A 17,753-nucleotide genomic window follows, 5' to 3' on the forward strand; every position below is an offset into this window, starting at 1 on the left:
CGGGGGACGCCTAGACAAACAGTATTTCAGGTTCCACCATCTCTGCACTTAATTGTAATCAAAGAGCAACAAATTAACATTTGGTTTATTTATTTGAGCAACTGGGAGTAAAACCCAGGGAGTTGCTGGCCGTTGGCTAGAAATCAAACAAAACAAAGAATTAATTGGAGCTAAGGCTGTGGAGAGTGCTAATCTGTTCCAGGCATGGGAACAGGCAAAAAAAAGCCAGGTGCCCGGACAGCATAGACGGAGAATGTAAAGAGCAGGGATTGTGTGGAAAGGCTCGGGAGGTAAGAGAGTCTGTAGCGAGAAGGCTAGGAACCTGTAGCTGAAGGTTTTATTATCCTCTCAGCTCCTGGTGTGGGCATGGTGCTCCATGCAGAGTCACTGAATGCCGCTGGCTGTGATAATTCAGTGAGGGTCAGTGGGGCAGTGTGGGGCAGTGTGGAAACTCTAAACTGGCAAAGTTTTGGGTCTTTGTAAGGTGTACCTGGTTCAGAGTACCTGGCTCAGACCGGGTCAGCAAGTTCTGCTGATGCCGCCTTCCCAACCCAAACACTTCCAGGTTTTTTTTTCCTCTAGGGCTTTGCCTGTGACTGACCAGGTGACCTGGGGCTCCCGTCTCTGATCCCCTGGAGTAACTCACACTCTACAAATACAACTTGTGTTTGTGGCCCAAGCCTCTGAAGATGATGATGGTATTAATAATGGTAATAAAAAATAGAGCATCCGTATGGATACCTAGAAAGCCACTCCTATCCAACCCCCTCAAGGGGGTTGTATGAATAAATAAATGGCCAGTGGGTGTTCTTTCATTTTTGTCACATGCCCACTTATCAGGAAGTTTAAATCCAAAGTGCTTTCTCCACCTACCCCCAAACCTTAAGATTGAGGCAACAGTGTCCCAGGCAAGAACTCAATAGAATGAAAAAGGTTTCTGTTTGCACAAAATTGTTTACCAGGATTACTAAGCAAACAGGAGGAATGGAACAAAATGATAAAAACAATCTTTGGTGCTTTCCTGTGGGATTTTCTGAGGTCTTTCAAAGTATGTCCAGTGATGGGTGAAATTGACTTCTTGGAGGAAAGAGAAGAGGAAGGAAAATGAACATTATCATGAATCTTGTGTCTTGAGGGGTTTAGGGCTGTAGCTGACCATGACTGTTCCTAGCCTTTGCTGAACATTACTTTTTTGGGGGATGACCTGTAGTTGGGTACATAGGCCAGTGGTGTTCCCCAGAAACACGGCTAAGCTGAGGCCAGGGAAAGCTGATTGCGTGGAGTGTCCTGGCCTTTCCCAGAAATGAGGGACCACTAAGTAAACTTCCAGATGGCGGTACAACCAGGTGGGCAGGGAGCGTGGGCTGAATTGCTGGGAGCAGTAGGGACACAAATATTTAGGTAGCTGCTGGGTTTCTCACAACTAGGAGAATCATAGCTTACAAAACAAACTGGCAGCTCACTCAGTTTGAGGTAAGCATTATTGTCCCCACTGAACAGATGAGGAAACTGAGTCTGAGATTACATTGAACTTGTCTAAGATTACCCAGGCAAAACCTGGTAGGGCCTAGATCCAAATTCTGAGCTTATTTATTCATTTGAGAGAGAGAGAGAGAGAGCATGCACAAGCAGGGGGAGGGGCAGGCAGAGCGAGAAGCAGACTCCCTGCTGAGCAGGGAGCCCGGACACAGGGCTCAATCCCAGGACCCTGGGATCATGACCTGGGCTGAAGGCAGACGCTGAACTGACTGAGCCACCCAGGCGCCCAGAAGTTCTGAGCTTTTGATGCCATGTCCTGAGTTTTTTTCCCTATAGCAAGAATCTGAGAAGTCTGACCTTTTCCCAGCCACCAGCCTAGGGATTCGACATGTTTGGCTCATTGTCGTTATCTAATTACTGTTTTGTTCTGAAGCTTACCTTCATTTCTAGGCAGCTCCCAGAATAGAGACACATTCAATAGTGACAATAGATGTTGTTTCTGGGGCTTGAGGGATGTAGCAGAGTGAGGAGATACAGGTTAAATGACCCCAAGGGCTTTAGAACCCCTTGAACTTTAAGAACTCACAAACAGAGCACTTACTAAATGTCAGGCAGAACGCTGAAGACTCTCAGCAGGAGCTCACCCTTCCTTGCACTAACCTTATGAGGTACACATCATTGTCATGTCCATATACAGATGAAGAGACTGAGGCTCACAGAAATTGACTTGTCCAAGATTGCACAGCCAGAAAGCAGAAGAGCTGGGAATTGACAAGAGGTAGTCTGAGCACTTAATCCTGCCTCTGTAAATACTTGTCAAATATTAAGATGATACCAGTGATTCTCAAAGTGGTCCTAAGATCAGCATTGATATCAACCAGCAACGTGTTAGGGAAACTGAATCAGAAACTCTGGATGTGGGGCCCTGCCCTCTGGGTGGTAGCAGCCTCTGTGTATCCTGGTGCACACTCATGTCTGAGGACAGCTGGACTAAGCTGTACTGCTGTGCTCTAAGGGAGAAAGGACTTACACAGAGCACTGTGGCCACCAGATGAGCCTGGTCTTGGGAAGATGGCTTTCCAGAACGTGCTGTTGTTTTGGTTTGTGGAGCATACCTGGGGGAGTAGAGAAGAAGCAGAATCTCTCCAGAGAGAGGATTTGATGGGAAGAGAAGGTGGGAAGGGGTGACATCACAGCCACCTTCCAAGAATACAGTGTGTTTGTAGGACACGTATCATTTATCCAGAAGGCTCACTGAAGTCAGGTGACTTGGCCAAGACCAGGTAACTAGTGACAGATGTTGGACTCAAAGCCAAGTCCCCGACTCCTTCTGGAGTATGCTGCGGCTGCATCTCCCCCAGAGCATGCTGAGTCATAGATGTTCAGAGATTCCCTCTGAATTATGAGAAACTCTTCTGGGTAATGGCGACAACCTTCTGACAAAGATAAGGGAGGATAAAAAGTACAGCAGGCTGTTGGTACCAGGAAGGAGGAAATATGAAGGGAGGGCTTCAGAAAGGGACAGAGAGGAGACAGGGAGATGTCGTGTTCTGGAACCCCCCGACTGTCTCCTCATCTTGGTCATCATTGTCACCATTTACTGAACTGTAAGTGCTCTAGGGTGGTACCAGACATATAGTGCAGCACAGCTGAACTTGAGGTTGATTCCTGGCTTTGCCAGTGACCCTACACAGTTTATTTAACCTCTCAGAGATTGGATCCTCATCTCCAAAATGAGGATCTTTACAATTCCGGCCTCACAGGATTTGAGGGAAGTTTCAAGGGAGTTAACGTATGCAAAACCCTTAGCAGATCGCCTGGCTTGTGTAGGAAGTGCTCAATAAATGTTAACCAGAGTTGGGAGTGTGGGAATAATTCCCCATTAAGTTACTTTCTAGGGATGATGGTTAATGCCAGGATGATATGCAAGTCTGGGCCAGAGCGGAATTGTTTGAGTGGACATAGGGGAGGCTAAGGCTGCTTCTCTGATTTTCCTGGACATAATGGATTATGAAATAAATAATTTCTTTTTGAAACATCCTGAGTGATTTCCCTGTGCAGGGTACTCCCACCCCTCCGTGCAGCCCCGACCCCACTTAGAATGGCACTCAGGCCCTCAGGCCCTCTCTTCTTTTTTTCACCCCTTCCTCTCCTTCCTCTGGTTCCCTGGACATTGCTGTGCAGGCTCCCACTCCAATCTTCAGCTGCAGCTCATTTTCTGCTAGTAAGAACACCTGCGGCCTAGACTAGAACAACGGAGTGAGGGCAAAAACAGCAGTGGATCCTGAGAGGTATGGCAGAGGGCTGGGACCCAGAGCATCTCTAGCATTTAGAGGAGGTTGGAATTTGTAATCTCTCAATTTGCCTCTGCCCATGTGACCAAGATACTTGAGCATATTCATAACAATAGTGAAAAGCTAACATTTGTTTGAGCATTTCACTATATGCCAGGCATCCGTCTCAGAGCTTTATGTGTATTTACTCAAATAATTCTCAGAATAGCCCTACAATAGAACTACTTTTATAATCCCCATTTACACATGAGAAAATGCAGGCACGGAGAGGTTGGGTAACTTGTCCAGGGTCACACAGCTGGCAAGCAGGATTTAAACGCAAGCATTCTGATGACAGAATTTCCCCTCTTAACCACTATGGGAGGGGACAGCAGGTGTTGGTAAGAGTAGAAAGAGGTCTTGTTTCTAATATATATTTCATCGAAATTGTATAATTATGAATGTTGTTATTAACATAGTTCTTAGAGAAGAGCATAGAGCAAAGGTGGTCTATGAGGATTTCCAAGGGCTTGGAGTTGTTTTGGGATCACCTGTGGTGTAAGGGCCAAGTGAGGTCTGGAGAAAAACACACTGGGAATTGGGATCTTGTCAACACTTCCCACCCCCACACCTCTGCTATCAGCAGAAAATGAAAATGCACATCTCGAGATGCCTGGAAAGGAACAGAAATCACCCAGATGGGACATGCAGAAGGTGGGGTGTGTGTTAAGGCCAAAAAGGGGTTGCCCCTCTTACACAGAGCATGGAGAGAGTTGAGCGAATGCCTTCATGTTAGCTTTGGGTATTTCTTAACATCAGCTAGTAGAGCCAATTCTCTTATACTGCCATCTTTCACACTCCACCTCAATACACACTTGTGTCTCCCGGAGTCTCTGCCAGATATCTGTCCCTGAAAGAAAGAAGCTCCCTTAAGAGCCTAGAGCAGGGCCTCAGTGTTTTATATTTCCATAATTTTATTGTAAAAGAATCACAGAGAGTGTATCTATCAGTTTTGCTGCATAACCCAGATCTCAGTGGCTTATAATAATGAAAATTTATTTTCCATTTATGTCACAGGATGCCTACAGCTCAGCAATTGCTGTGCTTCAGGCTGTAGGTTGCTTAAGGGTCAGTTCCATAGGTCTTCTTGATCTGTGATTGCATGGGAAGGAGCAGGCCCTATGCACAGAGTGCTGTTCTAACACAAAGCAGGAGTGCAAGAGACCAACTTCAGGTATGCAGTCACCTTAGACTTTTGCAGGGATGTGGTTCACAGTCCACTGGCCAAAACAATTTCAGTAGCCAAATCTGACAATAGAATAGGAAAATTTACTGGTAGGGAGTGTGGCAAGGGTGTGGAAACATAATCCTTCTACAGGAGACTGATCTGTAATGCAAATTATCACAGGGATTTTTTTTTTTTTTTAACCATGCAATTCAAGGGCCCTTCTCCAGCTATTTTAATTCAATAGGTCAGAGTAAGTAGTAACAACAGTAATAATAATAAAGATAATGGCCAATATTATTTTTTGCCTTTTATGAGCCAAACACTGTGTTAAGTGCTTACACATATGATGCTGTTTAATCCTACAACTACTCTGTGAGATGGGGACAATTATCGTCTTCCTTTTATAGATGAAGAAATAGAAGCTCAGAGACATTCAGAAACTTCCCAAGGTTAAATAGCTAGTAAATAGTGGAGCAGGGTTATGGACCTGTGGAATGTAACTCCTGAGTCCCAAGACCTCTTCAGTTTCTCAAATATGCCAATTTCTCTCCTGCCTCAGGGCCTTTGCACGTCCTTTCTCCTTAACCTGAACTAAGTTTCCTCCCATTCATTCACTTCATTTCTCAGGTTTCAGTAGAAATGTAACTTCCTCAAATAGGATCCATGATGGACTCATTTGGGTTTTCCAGATTTTTTCAGCCTTATCTGACCTTCTTTGCTGTGGCGACTTGCTTGATAGAGAGCCCAATCTCCTGTGCATCCCCTGACCTCCTAACACCTCAGGCTGTCTCAGCTCTCCTCAGGGAAAACAGGAGATGGGAAGGAGCCAGCAGATAAATCTCCCTCTGTTCCTTCTCCTGGATGGGCTCTCCAAGTCACAGTTGTCCCAGATGGCTCATCCATCGGAGCCATCAGCTATATTTTCTTCCAAGGCTGATGCCAGCTTGGTAAAACACCACCTTGCATGTGCTTTCCCTCATTCCTTCACTTCCCCTTGTCCTTTCCTCTTGCTGTCCTAGACTGGCCCTCCCAATAAAGCATTAGCAAGTGATATTTACTGTAGGCTTTGCTGTCTTGGGAACCCAGCCTAAGGAACCTCCCTTCCCACCTAAACTTGACCACCTGTTGTTTTCACTCAAGTGCTCTATTCTTTTGTCTCACAGCTTTATCTAGCACAACTGGTCATCATATATAATATATGCATTTGTGTGATTACCTGTTTGACAACAATTTCTTTCCATCTACCTTAAGTTCTATGAGACAAAGATTACACAGTGTTGTTTACCACTGGGTGGCCTGTACTTAGTGCATGGCCTGCACATAGTAGCCGACCAACAAATATTCATAAATGAACGTGCATGTCTAGGTTTGAATCCTTGCTCTGTCTCTGTTGCTTTGGGCAAGTTACTAAAAACTCCCAAGCTTCATTTTCCTTCCTTTTTGGAAATATGGGACCAGGTACCTACTCCACAGGTCCTGAGAACCAAAAGTGGTGATAAATGTAGATGTTCAATAACTGATAATAATTGCTAATATTATTATGCTATACCAGCACCCAATAATCTTTTCCTGTAAAGGGCCAGACAGTAAATATTTTAGGCTTTGTGGAAGAAATGATCCCTGTTGCAGACTCAGCTCTGCCAATGTAGTGTGAAAACAACCATAGATAATGCGTAAACAAATGGGTGTGTCTGTGTTCCAATAAAACTTTATTTACAAAAGCAGGCAACAGGCCATTGGCCCTCATGTTGTAATTTGCTGACCCCTGTACTATATGGTCTGAGCAGTGTGAATCTAAAGGTTGTGCTAGGGTCACATCAACAGATTGTAAATATTCCTGAACTTTCTAGGCAAGGCGTATCCCTTCCTTTCTTTTCTGTGTTAAAGATAAGCAATATTTTCCTGGCAGTGACAGGGTACTTTCAGGGAAATCTTATTCTCAGAATTTGTATTTGTTTATAATACCTCTTTAACAAGTGTGAGCGGTGAGAGCCCTCCCGCATATTTTCCCTCCCACTTTTTGTGAACTGGGACTAGTGCACCTTCTCTACATACATGAAGCTAGTCTGTGGTGAGAAAAATGGGAATTTGGAAGACTGGAACTTTGCTTGTCTCCTAAGAACCTTACTTATATGGTAAATCTTTTTAGAATAAGTGGTTTCCTGCAAAAGATATTAAAGATACAGTTTTTTTTTTTTTTTAATTTGGTCAAGTCTTGGGAGAAGAGCATATTTAAAAAATATATATATATACATACATATATACATATGTATATATATATATATATATATATATGGGATCATAGGATCAAGAGAGCAAGACAAGTGTGCTTTAGAGAAAATATTAGTAGTTTTTTAAGCCTTGCTATGTGTCAGGTATGTGAGAGAAGGCCAACACACCACAGCTGATGGTTTATCAAGAACCACCCATTGCAAAATTGAGGTGCTTTTAACAGGAGAAGAGGGAATGGAGTCTAGAGATTTAAAAATTGCATCTGGTTTGGGTAGAGAGGAAGTGGCTGCCTCATCTTACCCCTGCGAGCATCAGCTTGCCTCTCTCGTGCTGATGAAAAAAGATGTTGTGAAAAGCACCTTGCTCATTGCCTCTTACAAAATAGAGCTGGAATAAATGGATGTCGTACATTTCCATCTTTCTTTATTGTAGTTATTAATAAAACATGACACTCTGCAAATCCTACCGAGGGTTAAGCCTATCTGAACTGATCACATGTTGGCTGGATTCTGATGCATGTCACCTTTTGATGTGACATTGAAGACCCATGCTCTGCACGTCTTTCTATTCTTCCATTCTCAGAGTTCCGGCAATGACTATCCTCCTGGTTGTAATACAGCTGCCTCTGCTTTAAACATCATGTCCTCTCGGCATCATTTCAGACAAGATGAAAGAAAGCAGGCAACAAAAAGGGCCTCCTCCTTATGTACTTCCTTTATGCTGTGGAAGGAAATCTTCCCAAGAAGGCCCCTTGCAAACTTCTTTTTATGTGCCATTGACCAGAAATGTGTCACATTTGGTCATTAGACCAATTGCTCCCAAAGGGAGTGTGGTAACTGTGATTGGCTGAGAAGAGTCATGATTCATTCACTGGGGCTAGAACAAGCAAAGAGGAGGCATGGCACGTGGGTGGGCAGGGTCTGCCATACCTTTTTTGACATTTTCTTCTTATGTCTGTTTGGTTTACCAGTTCCTAATCCAGTGCCTGACCTAAAATAAGCATTCAATATGTATTTATTGGGGAATGAGTAAAGTAATGTATGGATAAATAATGACTAGAATATCCTTCTCCTTGCCTTTCCCCCTATTTATTCTTTTGGTGTCCTCATTTCTCTGAGTCTGATGTAGGCAGTCCTGGAGCTATTCTTTCTATCCGCAGATGATGCTTCCTAAATTTGGTAACACGGTGAGAGGTGAATATGGCCTATCACACTGTCCATTTTCAGCCTTTGGTGTAGGTTGGTCATTGTGGTCAAGGAGAGGACAGGTAGGTGAGGCTGGTTGTGCACTCAAGGACTGCATGCACAGCCAAGACAGGAAACCAAGGTAGTCCATTCCCTTCAGTCCTCTCCCTGGGCAGTTCTCTATGAGTTTTTAAACTCCTGTGTTAGAATGTTAACAAAATAACAAGATCTGTGGAAAATATTAAAGAGATATGATTTGATATGCACCAGGCATCTTGGAAGCATTTGTTACCAAGCATTTAATGAGATTATTATAAGCCCCTTCCACTTAGCTCATAGCTCAAAAGGTCTAAACACCCTTTCTAGGTATCGCTTTGTTAGTCTAGTTTGAGTGAAGCACTGGGAAATATTTCTTTAAATAAGTGACTATCCTGGGTTATTCATGATTTCAGTCTTGTTTAGCCCCCGCTGTTGGACCAAAGTGGGGACTTTATGCTCAATCCTGGAGTATCCCTGGGAAGGAGATAGAATGATGAGGAGTTGTCTAATCTGAGTGGAATCTGATCTCTGTCACTTATTAGCTATGACATCCTGGGCAAGTTGCTTAATACATCCAAGCCTCAATTTTCTCACCTACAAAATGGGACAATAATTGAGGGTGGTTCTGGCACAATGACTACAACAAAGAAAGGGTGCAACAAATGCTATCTGTAGTTGCTGTTGCCACATGCTATAGTCATCAGTTTGCCATTGAAATGAGCACTTTTTTTTTTTTTACTAAGACATCTGTGGTTGTCATCTTTGAAAAAAGATGATGCCATTTAGGAAAACCCAAAGTCAGTCCATCCAACAACAGCCAGCTTAGTGTGAGGCACTGCTTGCATTCTCGGCATGGTGCTGGGCACCGGGATTATCTTTAGAACCTGGTGGGGCCTCATGTTGCCGAGAATGACTCTGACTGGTCACTGAAGGGTGGTTAAAAAACATCTGTAGAATTTGATGTTTATTTTGCAGAAATGAAGTTCTTTGGGTTGAATTGACTGATCATGTCACCCAAAATGGCCCCTTAGGATTGAATCTATTCTGAATTGATTCTGTCCTGCAGTTGGGTGTGAAACCAAGAGTATGTCATGTGGCAGCATGGAGAAGAGGGGTGTTCAGGAGCTGGGCAAAGTCAGTCTTCACCATGCCTGTCTACCCACTAAGACATCGTCACTTCAGGCAAGACTGCTCATTATTCTGGGCCTCTTAATCTCTAACATGAGCATTTAAATACCCACCCATGGCATTTAACTGGCTATTGCAGAGTAAAAGATGAAATGATTTCATTGTAATTATTATTATGGTTACTTATGCTGGTCTGAGAGGAGATTTCTTTCAGATGCTAGAAAGCCTTTGGGTCAAGGAGCATGAGAACAATTGTTCTTCTATGGCAAGTTCTTTCCAACTCTCCATGTCAATTCAAACTAACTAAAGGGATATGTTTAAAAATATTTCTGACTTGACCACCTGGAACTCTGAATGGACTAGTGTAGATGTTTGGGTCCTCTGAGAAGCACACACTAAGACAGGGTTAGATGCCCAAGACAGTCACTGGAGGAAACACCTGTGAAGAGAAAGAGGGAGGAAGTAGGAGGAGGCAGGGAGAGCCTTCAGACCCTGATGCAGGTCTCACACCTGTGAAAGGAGAGGAGGAAGGAAGGGACCAGCAGAAAGAGTCCGAGACGGAAGTTCTTTTCTAAAATCCAGTATTTGGATAGAGCCCAAATTGCCCATGTGAGCAGTTCCATGTCCTGAAGAAATGGGCCTGGACTTGAACCCTTGTCATGCTTAGTCATTGGCAGAGAGTAGCCTGTGGGAGGTGTGTCCTTGGCATGAACACAGTAGTGGATCCAGCAGCTGGGACATTCAGTCAACTATGCTTCCCATCTAAGGAGACCTGAGCAATACAATTTCATGGCTACCCAGCAGATTGTCAGACATTTCCTCTTCGAACTCACATCTTAGGGAGTTTGAAAAACAAAACAGGACATTTGTGATAGTATCCCCAAATCAATGTTCCATTCCCTTCTTTGACTTTCACTTCCCCCTCTGTTTCAGCTAGACCAATCATGTTGAAAACCCCACCCAGGTTTGTAAAGTTCCTCATTTGACAATTAAAAAAAAGTATGTGAATAAGGCACATGCACTTCTTTTGTTTTATCTTTTGAATGAGTTATTTTGCTTTTTTGGGTTTTCTTGGATTTCATGTTTTCCCCTTCTTTCCCCATCCACCACTGCCTGTTCTTCACAGCTGTGTTCCTGATGCCTGATGTGATATTTGTGGAATAAATGGGTATTAGTGAACAGGCTATAAAACTCAAATCCCCTTCAAGTCTGTGAGCTCCTTTGTGTCAGGGTATTTGTCTTAGGGCGATGACATATAATGGAAAGACCATAGATTTTGTTCTATGATCAGACACAAATTAGCTGTGTGATGTTGGGCAAATTGCACCACCTCTCTGAGCCCGGGTTTCCCTTTTTTACTAATAAAACTAGTAATAATATCTAGCTCATTGAAATGTAAATGAGAGAGTGGTCATACATGTGAAGTTCTCAGCACAGTGCCTGGCACATTGTAGGTGCTTACTAAATGACAGATAATGAATGAATGAGCCTGAGGAATACATAACACATAATTTAATATGTAATGCATAACACATAAGGCTTTGCTCCTTTCCCTGCCCTCCTGCAATGGCCTGACCCTTATCTGGTCACAAAAGATCCAGGTAAGAAAAAGGAGATGGACAAAGGATTGGAACATAACAGCAAACAAGCCAATATCGAGGACCTACTGTGTGCAGCCACTGGGCTAATCACTGTAGGACAAGTAGAGATGACTGAGATATATTCCCTCTCCTCCATCTCATTTGAGGTGCCTAAAGTGGCATCTCAACGTGGCATTAGGTGTTTGAAGATCTTGATGGATGGACACATGGGGTGAAAGATAGCATCATCACAGGATGAGGATAATGGTTTGGAGAATGTTGAGGAGACCAGGATGTGGGGAAGCAGGGAAAGATATAGCTGGAAAGTTGCTTGGGATCAAACCCATGTAGGTTCTGAATGCCCTGCAGAGGAAATTAGACTTGATTCTGTATATAATGGTATGTCAGTCAAGGTTCTTGACAAGATAAGTGGACGGGAATTTCTGCCAGGTGGATTGTCATCAAGTGTTCTGCCCAGTGAAAAAGGAAGAACTGCAATAATTCAAGGTACTGATTTTGAGTTCCTTGTTCACCTCAGATTTCTCTTCACTGATCAGCTCTCTTTACATATTATTTTTAGAACTCTCAAAATGGCAGCCTCAGGAACACAAACTATCCAAAACAGGAGAAAAAGGGAATCAAGATGAAGGGGAATACCTTCTTCAGCGAATACTAGTTATTTACTTCGGGTTTGGCCACTAATCTCAGGACAGAAATGAATGAAAATTTACCCAAAAGACACATGAGCATGAAGAGTTAAATCAAAAAAAGAAAAAAATACTTTGGACTTTTACTTTAAAATACACCTTTGAATTTAACAATCTGTAACTTGCTCCTTTCTCTCCACTTAGCAAGCTTCTCGAGCACCCTTCTCCTCCTCATGTTCTGGGAACAATGGATGTTTCATATAAAACTAGGTGTAAGTCACCGTGTGAATAAAATGAATAAATATGATGTGCTTCAAAACAGTACCTCATTGGAAGCTGCATTCTTCCCTTAGCCTGAGGGGATATGTAGCTTACATTTGCGTGTTGCCTTGGTGTTTGAAGGCTTCTGTGAACATTTAGCTCATTTGTTTTTTGCAGATTTTTTTTTAATTGTAAAAAAGGTGTTTGTATACTGTACAAATTTGCCATTTCTCCTTCTTTTACCCCAGGGTAAATCAAAAGGAACCATGCAGTCAATGAATCACAATGAACATCCCTTAGCTGGTCGCCTTGCCTCTTTCTAGTCTTATTTATGCTACATCCAGGGTCATCTTTCAGGAACTCACATGCGTAACATCCTTTGGTGACTTCCTCAGTGGTCACAGGATAAAGTTCCAGTCCCCTCACAGGGTGGGCGAGTGTCTCTACTACGAAGCTTTCTTTACCTTTCCAGTTATATCTCTTCTCCTATTGTAGGCTCTGCATCGAAGTCACTCTACAGTTTAGAGAAGAGTCAATGCTTGGTCACCTCTCTAGGCCTTTGCTTACACAGTTTCCTTGGAATTGAATGTTTTCCCCCATTAATCAGCTTATCTTGGGAGCAGACTGCAGAGAGCAAAGGATGCAATTTGGGGCAGTTGTAAGGCAACCAAGACCGTCCGTTCTCCTTCAATCCTTGCAAATACCAGATTCATCTATTATTGTGAGGAATGAGAAATCCAAGTGGGGGACTACTGATCCATGCCACAGTCTCCAGTGTGCTGAGCATCCTTTATGTACTGGGTGCTGGGAATACGGCAATGAATCATCCTTTGGGGAACTTGCAGCTAGCAGGGAAGATAAGGCCAGTCCGTGAACTCCCAGAACACCAGGCAGGAAGTTATAAGAAGAATATGTATAAATAGAGGGTTCCATATAAAGCTCAGAAGAGAGAGAAACTATATTAAGCTGAAGCATTCAGAAAAAACATTTTGGAGCATTTGCTATGTGACTTGGACCTTGAAAATGGGAAAGATTTAAATACGTGCAGATGGTTTGGGAAGTGGGGGGAGTATTGGTGCCAGAGTTCATTCTGTGCAAAGGCAAGGCGGTGGAAGAAAGCTGGGTTTTCAGAGAGAACAAAGAGATCAGCTTAGCAAGAGCAAGGAAGAACTGAAGAAATAAAAGGAGGAAAGAGAACCGGGCCAGGTGATGGAGGAAGCAGAGGTGTGAGCTGGTGACTGACTTGCAGATCCCCAGACATGAAGCTAGCTGGAAATGCAGAACACTTCCTCTCTGATTCAAGTTGGAACAAGGTTGCCTGGTGGCAGAGGTGCAAAACTTGGTTGGAACACTGCTTGTTTGCCTTTAGACATCAACAAGGGGATGCCAATACCTTGGAGTTGTGTTAGAGTACGTTTTTCATCTTGTCCTTCTACAGAGTTTATTAGAAATGTGTATCCTGAAATGAGTGGGATCACTTGTTGATCACATGTTGATAAGATCTCAATATTGAAAAGAAAAAGCCAGAGGAATGCCAAGTTATTCTGTGTGTGTATGTGTTCACCTTCTTGCAGAGGTCAAAGGGCTTGGCCAACATCATCCCTTTGAGCTTTCATGCTCCAGTGGGGGCTTTTTAAAGGAGGAAGTTAAAGAAATATGGGCCATAGAAGAAAATGCTACATGAGAATGAAGGTAACCAAAGAACTGCCTGTATTTGGATATTCTCTAAGTAAGACAGTGCTTGGTCGGCCAGAGGTGGACCTTGGCTCTTGGGCTGATTGAACTCTGATTATATCCTGAGTTCTACCACCTGTCACTGCTCTTCTGAAATTATAAAGGGATTAGGTCTTGTGTCTATTCAACAAACATTTTCTGTGTCCCAACTATATATCAAGATTTGTGTTGTGTGCTACACTAGGGGTTGTAGATGGAGACACAAAATGAAATTGAAATGGTCCTTCTTGAGGATGGTGCAGTCTGATGGGGTAGACACATATGTCCATATATTTTCCAAAGCAATGTATTAATGGATCAGATGGCAAGAAGCACAGGGTGCCATGGGAGCCCCGAGGAGGAACACATCCTTAGCCTGAGCTAAGGGTGTTGGGAATGGCCAGGGAGCGTCGTCTAAAGGAACTGATACATCAGTGTCTTCTCTACTGTTGGTCCAGCTTTAAAATTATAGTCTCTCAAAGCTGGCTACCCCTGAGGTCACAGTACCTATCAAACTTAATTATCATCCCTTGGGTCGTTATCTGATCTACTATAAACTTCAAAAGACAGAGATTGTTTCTATTTTGCTCGTAATGTGTCTCAACCACGTAACAGTACTGACACCGTGTAGGTACCTTATAAATATGGGTTGTGTGTTAAGGGAGAAAATGTTAGCACATGGATTTCACCCTCTCCCTCTCAGTGCTAAGGGGAATTCTGTTGTAATATTTAATGACTGCTTTCTGCATTCCTAACTCTGAGCCAAGTCTAGAAGGAAACAACAAAAAAGGAAAAGTGTGTGGAATGTTTGGACCAAACCGAACCTTGGACATCTGCTGATTCTATGCCTCATTTCTACAGATAGAAAGTTGAAGTTCAGAGAAGTTACACTGTCTATTAGTGCAAGGTCTTCCAGGTGATTGTAGTGGAACAAGTCTAAAATCTAGCTATCCTGATTTCCAGTCCTTAGTTCCTTGCTGTGAGTCACTAGTATTCTTCTATCAGTTACAGATATGTAGGGGGGACGCACAAAGAATTCTGGGAAGGACTCATTTCTTTTGCTATCACACAGAATGCTTCCAAATTCTAAAGGAGTCTCATCTTGCAAGTAAGGCTTTGTTTAACAGAATATTTCATGTGATAGGATTATGTTCTACAAAAACCAAAAAATTTAAGGGATGCTTTCTTGGGTGGTAAGTAATTGCTTCTGACGGGAGCACCTTCCACTTTGTATAAAAGACCTGTTTCCCTTGCTTTCATCTGATATTTCTGTGAGGCCCCGGAGGGAAATGCTGGGAACAGACGCTTGCTCCAGCTGTAATATTCCCTTGAAAAGGGAAGCTTGAAATCCTTTAGGGATCCCAGTGTTCCTTCAAAATTGATTTTGACACTGTAGAACTACATTCTAACTAACTTCCATGCCAAAATCTATTGTGACTAGCTATTGGGTAGTTTAAAGAATATTTACAAGTAAGCTTTCATATCAAGAGCAAAAAAAAAAAAAAAAAAGAAAAGAAAAAAAGAAAAAGGTTCATATCCCATGACCCGAGTTTTATCCTTTTAGAGTGTTTTCTAAAAGGGCAATAGGAAGAAATTGTGAGAGCAAAAGATTAATTGGGGGATGGATTAATTAAAGGATTAATTAAATAAGATACTGTCATAATAGAATACATTAAATGACAAAAATGCATCAGGGAAAACAAAATAAGAAAACTTCTATTGTATTATCAACAATAAAAATTCATGGTTTCTAACATGTATTAATAAGCACTCACTGTGGGCTGGGCTCTGTTGTAAGTCTTTATAGGAATCAATGCATCCAATCTTCACAGCAACCCATGAGGAAGGTACAGTTAACATCCTTGTTTTAAAAAGAGTGGAACAAGGCACACAAAAGTAATGTAACTTGCTTGAGATTATAGAGAGTGGTGGAGTTCATGTTCAAACATACGTAGACTGATTCTAGAGCCCATGCTTTTTTTTTTAATTAAAAATTTAAATAACAAAGTAATATATATCCTGTGAGCATACCACTTGATCCCCAGATTGCACTTACATGAATTAACTGAGACCCATACAAATATTTATGTACAAGGATGTTCATTAAACCATTACTTCCAGTAATGGAAATTGGAAACAATCCAAATGCTGAATTATTAGGGATATATTAAGTGCTCAACTTAAAAATGAAAAAAAAAAAAAAGAAAGCAAAGCACAAAGTAGAAAATGAAATCACTCATAATCCCTATACTCTGAAATAACCATAAAGAAATCTGAGCAAATATTTCCAGCCTTTTTTTTTTTTTTTTTTAGGTTTTGTTTCTGACACAAAATTGGGATCATACTGGATGTATTGCTTTACAATCTTACTTTTCTATGTGGATAACATTATAAATTACTTTCAAGCCATTAGTTATTCTTCAATCACTTATTATAATGGCTGCACAGTACTCCATTATTTGTGCATATGATGATTTATTTAACAAACTTTTTATTGTTGGATCTGTGCTCTTCTAACCATTATTCCATGATGCCTCAATTGATGGTAACCCATCAATCATAGAAAGTAGTTCAGGGTCTCTAACTCCGAGTTCATGACCTTATGTGATCTGCCCTAACTATTCCCACTTAATCTCCATGTGTGTTGCTTCAACTAATCCTGAATTATAGCCAAATAGAATCCCTTGTTCTAGAATAGTAACTTAGCACCTCTTATAGCACCCATGGAATTCCTCTTATTGCATGTATTTATCTATCTGCTGATCTAGCTGTACTCTACTAGACTGAAAACTTGCAAGTGGAATTTCTGCCAGAATAAACTTCCTAAACCCACATGGCAGTATAATATTTTATAATTAGTAGTTGCTCAATACATGTTTATGGAATAAATGAAAGCAATACATTATTATTTTTAACAGTGTAAGATTGTAAAGAATTCAAATAGCTAACAATAGGGAGCAAGTTGAATAAACTGTGATATGTCAGTACTAAAGAATTTTGAGCAATAATTAAAAGGGAAAACGTAACAAAAGAGAAAATGTCTGTAAATAATGTTAGCCAAAAAGGAGCAGAACATATACTTAGATATATGCTAGAATTTTAGCCATTTAAAATTGCAGGTAAAAAACAAAATAAAATAAAATAAAATAAAATAAAATTGCAGGTATAAGGGATAAAAATTTGAAGGGAGTTTTGGAGAGGTATGAAAGGTAGGTGTTTTGTTTGAATAGACATAATAGGTAAAATTTTTCCTTTCTTAACTTCCTATAATATTTTAAAAAAGAGGTAGTAAATGAATGAATCACATTTGCCAACATATTTACATTTTTTAGATGATTTCATGGGATGATGGGATATAAAGCATAAGCTTGTTCTTAAATAACTTGTTCCAAATATTTTCTGTATTACCAGAAGGGCATTAAGCGCTTTATGTGCTTTATATGGTATAATTCTCAAAACCAACCAAGAAAGTAGGTAGTTTTAGAACACTGAGGCACAGGGATACATATATTTTTAATTTTGAAGTTTTTTAACGCACGAAAAGAACATCTCAGAAACAGAACAAGTATTGACTTATTAACAATGAAGCACTATATAAAGGAGCCCCCTCCCCACTTAGTAAATAGGAATCTAGTGTAAATAGAGGTGAAAGGAGGTGAACACTTTAGGATTAAATGCGAACCCTAAAGTTGTATACAACATTCATATATGGCTTATTATCTCATAGCAATAATATTCTCGTAACGATGCATATGACACTTATACTTACTGGTAAGATGCTTTTGACTCAAAAGTTAAAACAAAAACGCTGGAGAGGTAGTTTTTCTAATGCACAGTAAGAAAAAAGGCTTTGCCTTGCTTATTTTCCTTAAACATCTGCAACCATTTCACTTTGTTCTAATTTTCTTCTGGATTAGCCAGGAAGCTAATGATGCTTTTAGAAGAAGCTGATTCAAAGCCCTCCAAGAAGGGATTCCCTCAACTACACA

The 17,753-nt window shown here is 41.4% G+C and overlaps 1 protein-coding gene across 1 annotated transcript in view; it reads left to right on the forward strand.

Annotated features, from left to right (window-relative positions):
• The window catches only part of LOC116639315, a 340,505-nt gene extending 323,583 nt beyond the window's left edge, over positions 1-16,922 (forward strand). The window contains exon 5 of the transcript XR_004300812.1: positions 11,724-16,922. The gene's annotated coding sequence lies outside the window, so the exon portion shown is untranslated. The remainder of the gene's footprint in view (positions 1-11,723) is intronic.
• Positions 16,923-17,753: the final 831 nt, after the last annotated feature.

This window comes from Phoca vitulina, unplaced genomic scaffold, assembly GCF_004348235.1.
Source record: "Phoca vitulina isolate PV1807 unplaced genomic scaffold, GSC_HSeal_1.0 scaffold18, whole genome shotgun sequence".
NCBI classification, from domain to species: Eukaryota; Metazoa; Chordata; class Mammalia; order Carnivora; family Phocidae; genus Phoca; species Phoca vitulina.